Below are 12,040 nucleotides of genomic sequence, written 5' to 3' on the forward strand. Positions count from 1 at the left end.
CAGCCCCCCACATATAATGACGGTGAAATGAGAGGAAAGCACATAAGCAGTATGAAAACAGTTTCAGCAAAATGAGGCCCTCTAAAGCTAGATAGCAGAGGATACAAAAGTGAACTGCGCGGTCAGCGAAAAACCCTTCAAAAAACCATCCTGAAATTACTTGAACTCATGTGCCAACTCATGGTACATGAGGAGCAATTTCAGCCCACTAGAGCAACCAGCAGCAAGAATCACATATCTGCAGGCTGGACTAAAAACCAAATAAAGCAAAACACCAAAACAGGAAAATCCAAACTTAGCTTGACCAGAAGGTTCTAGGAGCAGGGAGCAGAGGTAACAAGACACACTGGATACATTGATAACCGGCGAGGAACTGCCAGCAAAGCCAGGTTAAATAGGAAACTCCCATATGCTGATGGAACAGGTGGAACCCAGAAACCCAGGAAAGACAAGTCACCCAGTACCATCAGTAACCACCAGAGGGAGCCTAAAAACAGAACTCACAACAGCTAAGTGCTTTTTGATTTTTGTTACTTTTTTTCTGTCCAGCTTGTCTTTTGTTTTGCTGGAAGCTCTGAGACGCAAAGGGTGTACCGCCGTGCCGTTAGTTCGGCACGGTGGGTTTTTTTTGCCCCCTTTGCGTGGTTTTGCTTTAGGGTTTTTTGTAGACTGCAAAGTTCGCTTTACTGTCCTCGCTCTGTCCTAGAATATCGGGCCCCACTTTGCTGAATCTATTTCATCCCTACGTTTTGTCTTTTCATCTTACTCACAGTCATTATATGTGGGGGGCTGCCTTTTCCTTTGGGGAATTTCTCTGGGGCAAGTCAGGCCTATTTTTCTATCTTCAGGCTAGCTAGTTTCTTAGGCTGTGCCGAGTTGCCTAGGTAGTTGTTAGGCGCAATCCACAGCCGCTTTTAGTTGTGTTTAGGATAGGATCAGGTGTGCAGTCTACAGAGTTTCCACGTCTCAGAGCTCGTTCTTGTATTTTTGGGTATTTGTCAGATCACTGTGTGCGCTCTGATCGCTAAGCACACTGTGTTTCTGGATTGCCTTCATAACACCTGTCATTAGCAAACATAACAGTCAAGGCTGGTTCTGTAGTGCCAATAGGCCAAGCTCCCCCTGTAGGACTGTTGGGGTTCGGTAACTGCGGCTGCCTCGCGGCCTAGCTGTTCTCTCCTCTCCTGTGGGCCTTCTGGTCCACCACCTGGTTCCAGCACCGTCAGCTGGTTCCGGGCCGAGCCTTTTGCTTAGGTGTCTCCTCCTGGGTATTCGAGTTCCGCCAACGCCAGGCGGTCCTTGGTAGTGCTTTTAAGCGCGGGCACCTACAGCTTAGTAACCGGGTTCCAGCACCGTCAGCTGGTCCTCGGTCGTGCCATTGGCTCTTGCACACTGGGGCAACGCATCCGGGTTCCAGCACCGCCAGCTGGTTCTTGTGAGTGTTTATGTCACAGGTACTCCCTCGTGCAAAGCCTAGTTTCAGCACCGTCCGCTGTTTCCGGGTTGTGTCAAGCTCACTGAGACGCCTATGCTTGCCCCGTCGCGTTGCGGTCGGGTTAGGCAACTCCAGGGTGCCTCCAGTTTAGGAGCTTCCTACGTGGGCTGCGTGAATTGGTAGTCAAGGCTGGTTCTGTAGTGCCCGTAGGCCAAGCTCCCCCTGTAGGACTGTTGGGGTTCGGTAACTGCGGCTGCCTCGCGGCCTAGCTGTTCTCCCCTCTCCTGTGGGCCTTCTGGTCCGCCACCTGGTTCCAGCACCGTCAGCTGGTTCCGGGCCGAGCTTTTGGCTTAGGTGTCTCCTCCTGGGTATCCGAGTTCCGCCAACGCCAGGCGGTCCTTGGTAGTGCTTTTAAGCGCGGGCACCTACAGCTTAGTAACCGCGTTCCAGCACCGTCAGCTGGTCCTCGGTCGTGCCATTGGCTCTTGCACACTGGGGCAACGCATCCGGGTTCCAGCACCGCCAGCTGGTTCTCGGCAGTGTTTTTGTCACAGGTACTCCCTCGTGCCAAGCCTGGTTTCAGCACCGTCAGCTGTTTCCGGGTTGTGTCAAGCTCACTGAGACGCCTATGCTTGCCCCATCGCGTTGCGGTCGGGTTAGCCAACTCCAGGGTGCCTCCAGTTTAGGAGCTTCCTATGTGGGCTGCGTGAATTGGTAGTCAAGGCTGGTTCTGTAGTGCCAGTAGGCCAAGCTCCCCCTGTAGGACTGTTGGGGTTCGGTAACTGCGGCTGCCTCGCAGCCTAGCTGTTCTCTCCTCTCCTATGGGCATTCTGGTCCACCACCTGGTTCCAGCACCGTCAGCTGGTTCCTGGCCGAGCCTTTGGCTTAGGTGTCTCCTCCTGGGTATCCGAGCTCCGCCAACGCCAGGCGGTCCTTGGTAGTGCTTTTAAGCGTGGGCACCTACAGCTTAGTAACCGGGTTCCAGCACCGTCAGCTGGTCCTCGGTCGTGCCATTGGCTCTTGCACACTGGGGCAACGCATCCGGGTTCCAGCACCGCCAGCTGGTTCTCGGCAGTGTTTTTGTCACAGGTACTCCCTCGTGCCAAGCCTGGTTCCAGCACCGTCAGCTGTTTCCGGGTAGTGTCAATCTCACTGAGACGCCTATGCTTGCCCCATCGTGTTGCGGTCGGGTTAGCCAACTCCAGGGTGCCTCCAGTTTAGGAGCTTCCTATGTGGGCTGCGTGAATTGGTAGTCAAGGCTGGTTCTGTAGTGCCAGTAGGTCAAGCTCCCCCTGTAGGACTGTTGGGGTTCGGTAACTGCGGCTGCCTCGCGGCCTAGCTGTTCTCGCCTCTCCTGTGGGCCTTCGGGTCCACCACCTGGTTCCAGCACCGTCAGCTGGTTCTCGGCAGTGTCTTTTGCTCTTGTACCTTCTGCTCCCCATCCTGGTTCCAGTACCGTCAGCTGGTTCCGGGCAGAGCCTTTGGCTTAGGTGCCTCCTTCTGGGTATCCAAGTTCCACCAACGTCTGGTGGTCCTTGGTAATGCTTTCAGGCACGGGTACCTCCTGCTTAGTAACCGGGTTCCAGTAACGTCAGCTGGACCTCGGTAGTTCCATTGGCTCTTGGACCTTTGGCTACCCATCCGGGTTCCAGTACCGTCAGATGGTTCTCGGCAGTGTCTTTTGCTCTTGTACCTTCTGCTCCCCATCCTGGTTCCAGTAACGTCAGCTGGTTCCGGGCAGAGCCTTTGGCTTAGGTGCCTCCTTCTGGGTATCCGAGTTCCGCCAACTTCAGGCGGTCCTTGGTAGTGCTTTTTAGCACGGGTACCTCCTGCTTAGTAACCGGGTTCCAGTAACGTCAGCTGGTCCTTGGTAGTTCCATAGGCTCTTGAACCTTCGGGTAGCCATCCGTGTTCCAGTTCCATCAGCTGGTTCTTGGCATTTTCTCAGCCTTCTTGTACCTTCTGCTACATTTCCAAGTTGAAGACCCTAACGTCGACGACCCGCAAGACCACCCCGATGACGACGACGACGGCGGAGACAACGACGGCGTAGACGACGACGGCGTAGACGACGACGGCGTAGACGACGACGGCGTAGACAACGACCCTGGAGACGACGACCCTGGAGACGACGACATGGAAGACCGAGAAGCAGAAGAACAAGAGGCTGCAGAACAAAGAGCAGAAGAACATTAAGCATAACACTTAATATCAGAGCAAAAGATATTATCTAAATTATATGCAGAAGAAGACTAAGCAGTGTATGGGGGTGAGTCCGTTCCTCCTCGTGGTGCCCCTGGATAAAGCCTGATGCTGCAGGCCAAACTGAACGCGGACAAATGTAACTTTTGTGACTGGCAGAACGGAAGGTGTAATCTTCAAACTTTTATAGATAACAACTACGGGAATGCCTGTCACAAATGAGAATATGATGAAGAAGTAGAATAGGAAGAATAATAATAGTTGAATAAAATGAATTAGTAGAATAGGAAGAATAATAATAGTTGAATAAAATGAATATGAAGAATGTAATAAAAAAAAATAGGTAGAAGATGAAGAAGAAGATGAATAAGGTGAAGAAGTTGATGTCAAAGATGCTGATGATGATGAAGATGAAAGTGTGGGAAAACTAAAAAAAAAAAAGGGGAAGGGCGTGGAATAGTTAAACATCAATATCTGACAAAATAAAAAAAAAATTACATAGTCAATATCTTTGTCACTACGAACGTCTTTAAAAAAAAAAAAAAGGCTATTCTATTTGATTGCGCTAAACCTCTATGACTTTAATGTCTCCGCCACCTCCCCAAATACATCCTGCATTGTTCTTTATTGTTTTCCTTCATGTAGAATGAACCTACAAGGAAAGAGAGGGTTTATTTCAATTCCGATATTTTGGTCCCATTGACTTGCATTGGGATCGGGTATCGGTATCGGCGATATCCAATATTTTTTGAATATCGGCCGATCCAATCCGATACCGATACTTTCCGATATCGGAAGGTATCGCTCAACACTAGATCTTAGTGTTGCCAGCTGCACATTTAGAGTCAGAATCTGGGTTTCCAAATGCACAACGTGCTCACATCTCGCACAGCAGTATGCACCCTCGATCGGCTGCTCAAGGATTGCATACATGTGGCAAGATGTGCACTGGATGGCATTAACAAGAGTGGAGCACATTTCCTAATGGGGATTGCACCAGACAGAACAGTTCAATAAAAAAAATAAAAAATAAATACAAAGTATTAATAAAAATCAGACAGCAATTCAGTAATTCCTCCCTTGGAAACTCCCTGACTCCAAAGTCACTGAATCACAAGTCACACTTACCGCCGTCCACACTTACGCTCTGGTTACACTCAGCTCACTCACACTCGCTATGCTGAAGATTTAAAGATTTTTTTTTTTTCTCCCTTAACAGCAATCCACCTTGCTGTCAAAATGCACTTCCAAAAAGGACTGGAGCCCCAAACAGCTGCCCCTTATAAACCCTTAATTATGAGCCCCCACCCTAAGTTAACCCCTTATGAATATAGCTACCCCCAATTCAGCAACTCACACCAATTCACACAGGTATTTGTTAAAGGCTTTCCAAATACCTCTTCACTGAATCACAAGTCACACTTACCGCCGTCCACACTTACGCTCAGGCCACACTCAGCTCGCTCACACTCGCTATGCTGAAGATTTAAAGATTTTTTTTTTCTCCCTTAACAGCAATCCACCTTGCTGTCCAAATGCACTTCCAAAAAGGAAGGTGAATGATAGAAGTTATTTTGCATGAGTTGCTGCTACTCTTGGGTAGGCAGCAGGCTGAACTGGTATGAGAGTCACTTTGAGAGATTTAATTGTTTAAATTGGCTTTTTCCCTTGACTTCTATGGGGTTTTACTGATGGGGGAGCTGGTTAGTGCGGTTAAAGGGGAAAAGGGTGTAAATTGGTAATTTTTAAGGTTCCTGGTTCCCCTGGATGCCCAATACATTGCCTGAAGGAATTTTGAATGGTTCATGGAAGGCTTAATGCTCCGTTGCTGGTTCCTAAGGATGGTTCATTTTTGTCTCATTTTCAATTTTTTAACGTTACCAAATTACCCAACTCAAAAGAAAAACGTGCTCAAAACCATTATTAAAAACTAATGGGGAAAACTAAAGGTCCCTAGGTGTGTCTCCTGTTGTGAATTCTGTGGCTGAATTCACTCCTGTGGTCACAAGTGGTACTGCAGCTTCTGAGCTTCCTCCCTCAGGTGTTCTGGTGAGCTCGTTAACTGCTTCATTACTTAACTCCGCCTGATGCTGCTATCCTTGCTCCTTGTCAATGTTTCAGTGTTGGATCTGAGCTTCTCCTGATTGGTCCTGTGACCTGCTGCTCTGTATAGCTAAGTGCCTTTTGCTTTTTTGTTGCTTTTTTTTCTGTCCAGCTTGTCTTTTGTTTTGCTGGAAGCTCTGAGACGCAAAGGGTGTACCGCCGTGCCGTTAGTTCGGCACGGTGGGTTTTTTTTGCCCCCTTTGCGTGGTTTTGCTTTAGGGTTTTTTGTAGACTGCAAAGTTCGCTTTACTGTCCTCGCTCTGTCCTAGAATATCGGGCCCCACTTTGCTGAATCTATTTCATCCCTACGTTTTGTCTTTTCATCTTACTCACAGTCATTATATGTGGGGGGCTGCCTTTTCCTTTGGGGAATTTCTCTGGGGCAAGTCAGGCCTATTTTTCTATCTTCAGGCTAGCTAGTTTCTTAGGCTGTGCCGAGTTGCCTAGGTAGTTGTTAGGCGCAATCCACAGCCGCTTTTAGTTGTGTTTAGGATAGGATCAGGTGTGCAGTCTACAGAGTTTCCACGTCTCAGAGCTCGTTCTTGTATTTTTGGGTATTTGTCAGATCACTGTGTGCGCTCTGATCGCTAAGCACACTGTGTTTCTGGATTGCCTTCATAACACCTGTCATTAGCAAACATAACAGTACAAGGAGCCAAACTAATGATTCTCAATAGAGGGAAAGAAAAAGTTCTGACATCATTTTTTTTTTTTCTGCTCTGTGTTCACTTTTTTTTTTCCCCTAGACATTTGGGTGATTCTGGACACAGGTGTGGACATGGATATTCAGGGTCTGTGCTCTTCAATAGATAATCTCGTTATAAATGTACAAAAAATTCAAGATACTATTGATCAGAAATCTATGTTAGAACCAAGAATTCCTATTCCTGATTTGTTTTTTGGAGATAGAACTAAGTTTCTAAGTTTCAAAAATAATTGTAAGCTATTTCTGGCCTTGAAACCTCATTCTTCTGGTAATCCTATTCAACAGGTTTTGATTATTATTTCTTTTTTGCGCGGCGACCCTCAAGACTGGGCATTTTCTCTTGCGCCAGGAGACCCTGCATTGAGTAGTGTCGATGCGTTTTTCCTGGCGCTCGGATTGCTGTACGATGAGCCTAATTCAGTGGATCAGGCTGAGAAAAATTTGCTGGCTTTGTGCCAGGGTCAGGATGATATAGAAGTATATTGCCAGAAATTTAGGAAATGGTCAGTACTCACTCAGTGGAATGAATCTGCGCTGGCAGCTTTGTTCAGAAAGGGTCTCTCTGAGGCTCTTAAGGATGTCATGGTGGGATTTCCTATGCCTGCTGGTTTGAATGAGTCTTTGTCTTTGGCCATTCAGATCGGTCGACGCTTGCGCGAGCGTAAATCTGTGCACCATTTGGCGGTACTGCCTGAGGTTAAACCTGAGCCTATGCAGTGCGATAGGACTATGACTAGAGTTGAACGGCAGGAATACAGACGTCTGAATGGTCTGTGTTTCTACTGTGGTGATTCCACTCATGCTATTTCTGATTGTCCTAAGCGCACTAAGCGGTCCGCTAGGTCTGCCGTCATTGGTACTGTACAGTCCAAATTCCTTCTGTCCATTACCTTGATATGCTCTTTGTCGTCGTTTTCTGTCATGGCGTTTGTGGATTCGGGCGCTGCCCTGAATCTGATGGATTTGGATTATGCTAAACGTTGTGGGTTTTTCTTGGAGCCTTTGCGGTGTCCTATTCCATTGAGAGGAATTGATGCTACACCTTTGGCCAAGAATAAACCTCAATACTGGGCCCAGCTGACCATGTGCATGGCTCCTGCACATCAGGAAGTTATTCGCTTTCTGGTGTTGCATAATCTGCATGATGTGGTCGTGTTGGGGTTGTCATGGCTACAAACCCATAATCCAGTATTGGATTGGAATTCCATGTCGGTATCCAGCTGTGGTTGTCAGGGGGTACATGGTGATGTTCCATTTTTGTCGATTTCGTCATCCACCCCTTCTGAGGTCCCAGAGTTCTTGTCTGATTATCAGGATGTATTTGAAGAGCCCAAGTCCGATGCTCTACCTCCGCATAGGGATTGTGATTGTGCTATCAATTTGATTCCTGGTAGTAAATTCCCTAAAGGTCGATTATTTAATTTATCCGTGCCCGAACACGCCGCTATGCGCAGTTATGTGAAGGAATCCCTGGAGAAGGGACATATTCGCCCATCGTCATCACCACTGGGAGCAGGGTTCTTCTTTGTAGCCAAGAAGGATGGTTCGCTGAGACCGTGTATTGATTACCGCCTTCTTAATAAGATCACTGTTAAATTTCAGTACCCTTGCCATTGTTATCTGACTTGTTTGCTCGGATTAAGGGGGCTAGTTGGTTCACTAAGATAGATCTTCGTGGTGCGTATAATCTGGTGAGAATCAGGCAAGGAGATGAATGGAAAACTGCATTCAATACGCCCGAGGGTCATTTTGAGTATCTAGCGATGCCGTTCGGACTTGCCAATGCTCCATCTGTGTTTCAGTCTTTTATGCATGACATCTTCCGTGAGTATCTGGATAAATTCCTGATTGTTTACTTTGATGACATTTTGATCTTCTCAGATGATTGGGAGTCTCATGTGAAGCAGGTCAGAATGGTTTTTCAGGTCCTGCGTGCTAACTCTTTGTTTGTGAAGGGATCAAAGTGTCTCTTCGGTGTGCAGAAAGTTTCATTTTTAGGGTTCATCTTTACCCCTTCTACTATCGAGATGGATCCAGTTAAGGTCCAAGCCATCCAGGATTGGATTCAGCCGACATCTCTGAAAAGTCTGCAAAAGTTCCTGGGCTTTGCTAACTTTTATCGTCGCTTCATCTGTAATTTTTCTAGCATTGCCAAACCATTGACCGATTTGACCAAGAAGGGTGCTGATTTGGTTAATTGGTCTTCTGCTGCTGTGGATGCTTTTCAGGAGTTGAAGCGTCGTTTTTGTTCTGCCCCTGTGTTGTGTCAGCCAGATGTTTCTCTTCCGTTCCAGGTCGAGGTTGATGCTTCTGAGATTGGAGCAGGGGCGGTTTTGTCACAGAGAGGTTCTGATTGCTCAGTGATGAAACCATGTGCTTTCTTTTCCAGGAAGTTTTCGCCCGCTGAGCGTAATTATGATGTGGGCAATCGAGAGTTGCTGGCCATGAAGTGGGCATTCGAGGAGTGGCGTCATTGGCTTGAAGGAGCTAAGCATCGCGTGGTGGTATTGACTGATCATAAGAACTTGACTTATCTCGAGTCTGCCAAGCGCTTGAATCCTAGACAGGCCCGTTGGTCGTTATTTTTTGCCCGCTTCGACTTTGTGATTTCGTACCTTCCGGGCTCTAAAAATGTGAAGGCGGATGCTCTGTCTAGGAGTTTTGTGCCCGACTCTCCGGGTTTATCTGAGCCAGCGGGTATCCTCAAGGAAGGAGTCATTGTGTCTGCCATCTCCCCTGATTTGCGGCGGGTGCTGCAAAAATTTCAGGCGAATAAACCTGATCGTTGTCCAGCAGAGAAACTGTTCGTCCCTGATAGGTGGACTAATAAACTTATCTCTGAACTTCATTGTTCGGTGTTGGCTGGTCATCCTGGAATCTTTGGTACCAGAGAGTTAGTGGCTAGATCCTTCTGGTGGCCATCTCTGTCACGGGATGTACGTACTTTTGTGCAGTCCTGTGGGATTTGTGCTAGGGCTAAGCCCTGCTGTTCTCGTGCCAGTGGGTTGCTTTTGCCCTTGCCGGTCCCAAAGAGGCCTTGGACACATATTTCGATGGATTTCATTTCTGACCTTCCCGTTTCTCAAAAGATGTCAGTCATTTGGGTGGTCTGTGATCGCTTTTCTAAAATGGTCCATCTGGTGCCCTTGGCTAAATTGCCTTCCTCCTCTGATTTGGTACCTTTGTTCTTTCAGCATGTGGTTCGGTTGCATGGCATTCCTGAGAATATTGTTTCTGACAGAGGTTCCCAGTTTGTTTCAAGGTTTTGGCGAGCCTTTTGTGGTAGGATGGGCATTGACCTATCCTTTTCCTCGGCTTTCCATCCTCAGACTAATGGCCAGACCGAACGAACCAATCAGACCTTGGAAACATATCTGAGATGTTTTGTTTCTGCAGACGAGGATGATTGGGTGTCCTTTTTGCCGTTGGCTGAGTTCGCCCTTAATAATCGGGCCAGCTCGGCTACCTTGGTTTCTCCATTTTTTTGCAATTCTGGGTTCCATCCTCGTTTCTCTTCAGGACAGGTTGAGTCTTCAGACTGTCCTGGTGTGGATTCTGTGGTGGATAGGTTGCAGCAGATCTGGACTCAGGTAGTGGACAATTTGATCTTGTCCCAGGAGAAAGCTCAACTTTTCGCTAATCGCAGACGCCGTGTGGGTCCCCGACTTCATGTTGGGGATCTGGTTTGGTTATCTTCTCGTCATATTCCTATGAAGGTTTCCTCTCCTAAATTTAAACCTCGTTTTATTGGTCCGTATAGGATTTCTGAGGTTCTCAATCCTGTGTCTTTTCGTTTGACCCTCCCAGACTCCTTTTCCATACATAATGTATTCCATAGGTCGTTGTTGCGGAGATACGTGGCACCTATGGTTCCATCTGTTGAGCCTCCTGCCCCGGTTTTGGTGGAGGGGGAATTGGAGTATATTGTGGAGAAGATTTTGGATTCTCGTGTTTCTAGACGGAAACTCCAGTATCTGGTTAAATGGAAGGGTTATGCTCAGGAAGATAATTCCTGGGTTTTTGCCTCTGATGTTCATGCTTCCGATCTTGTTCGTGCCTTTCATGCGGCTCATCCTGGTCGGCCTGGGGGCTCTGGTGAGGGTTCGGTGACCCCTCCTCAAGGGGGGGGTACTGTTGTGAATTCTGTGGCTGAATTCACTCCTGTGGTCACAAGTGGTACTGCAGCTTCTGAGCTTCCTCCCTCAGGTGTTCTGGTGAGCTCGTTAACTGCTTCATTACTTAACTCCGCCTGATGCTGCTATCCTTGCTCCTTGTCAATGTTTCAGTGTTGGATCTGAGCTTCTCCTGATTGTTCCTGTGACCTGCTGCTCTGTATAGCTAAGTGCCTTTTGCTTTTTTGTTGCTTTTTTTTCTGTCCAGCTTGTCTTTTGTTTTGCTGGAAGCTCTGAGACGCAAAGGGTGTTGTTATGGCTGGCAATCAGGCAACACAGCGTGCAGTAATCAGCGCACATACAGAGATCTGGCAATAACCAAAAACAATAGGACGAGCTCTGAGACGTGGAATCTCTGTAGACTGCAGTACCTGATCTATCCTCACACAACTATAAGCAGCAGTGGATTGCGCCTATCACTACCTATGCAACTCGGCACTGCCTGAGGAGCTGACTAGCCTGAAGATAGAAATACAAGCCTGACTTACCTCAGAGAAATACCCCAAAGGAATAGGCAGCCCCCCACATATAATGACTGTTAGCAAGATGAAAAGACAAACGTAGGAATGAAATAGATTCAGCAAAGTGAGGCCCGATATTCTAGACAGAGCGAGGATAGCAAAGAGAACTATGCAGTCTACAAAAAACCCTAAAACGAAAACCACGCAAAGGGGCAAAAAGACCCACCGTGCCGAACTAACAGCACGGCGGTGCACCCCTTTGCTTCTCAGAGCTTCCAGCAAAAGTTAATAGCAAGCTGGACAGAAAAAACAGAATACAAACTAGAAGCACTTATCTAGCAGAGCAGCAGGCCCAAGGAAAGATGCAGTAGCTCAGATCCAACACTGGAACATTGACAAGGAGCAAGGAAGACAGACTCAGGTGGAGCTAAATAGCAAGGCAGCCAACGAGCTCACCAAAACACCTGAGGGAGGAAGCCCAGAGACTGCAATACCACTTGTGACCACAGAAGTGAACTGTGTGTGTGTTTGTGTGTATATGTGTGTTTGTGTGTGTATGTGTGTGAATGTGTGTGTGTGTGTGTGTATGTGTGTATGTGTGTGTATGTGTGTGTGTATGTGTGTGTATGTGTGTGTTTGTGTGTATGTGTGTGTTTGTGTGTGTGTTTGTGTGTATGTGTGTGTGTGTTTGTGTGTGTGTGTGTTTGTGTGTGTGTATGAGTGTGTGTGTATCTGTGTATGTGTGTGTTTGTGTGTTTGTGTGTATGTGTGTGTATGTGTGTGTATGTGTGTGTATGTGTGTATATGTGTGTGTCTGTGTGTGTATGTGTGTGTATGTGTGTATGTGTGTGTATGTGTGTGTATGTGTGTATGTGTGTGTATGTGTGTGTTTGTGTGTATGTGTGTGTTTGTGTGTGTATGTGTGTGTGTGTTTGTATGTGTGTGTTTGTGTGTGTGTATG

This window comes from Ranitomeya imitator, chromosome 2, assembly GCF_032444005.1.
Source record: "Ranitomeya imitator isolate aRanImi1 chromosome 2, aRanImi1.pri, whole genome shotgun sequence".
NCBI lineage: Eukaryota > Metazoa > Chordata > Amphibia > Anura > Dendrobatidae > Ranitomeya > Ranitomeya imitator.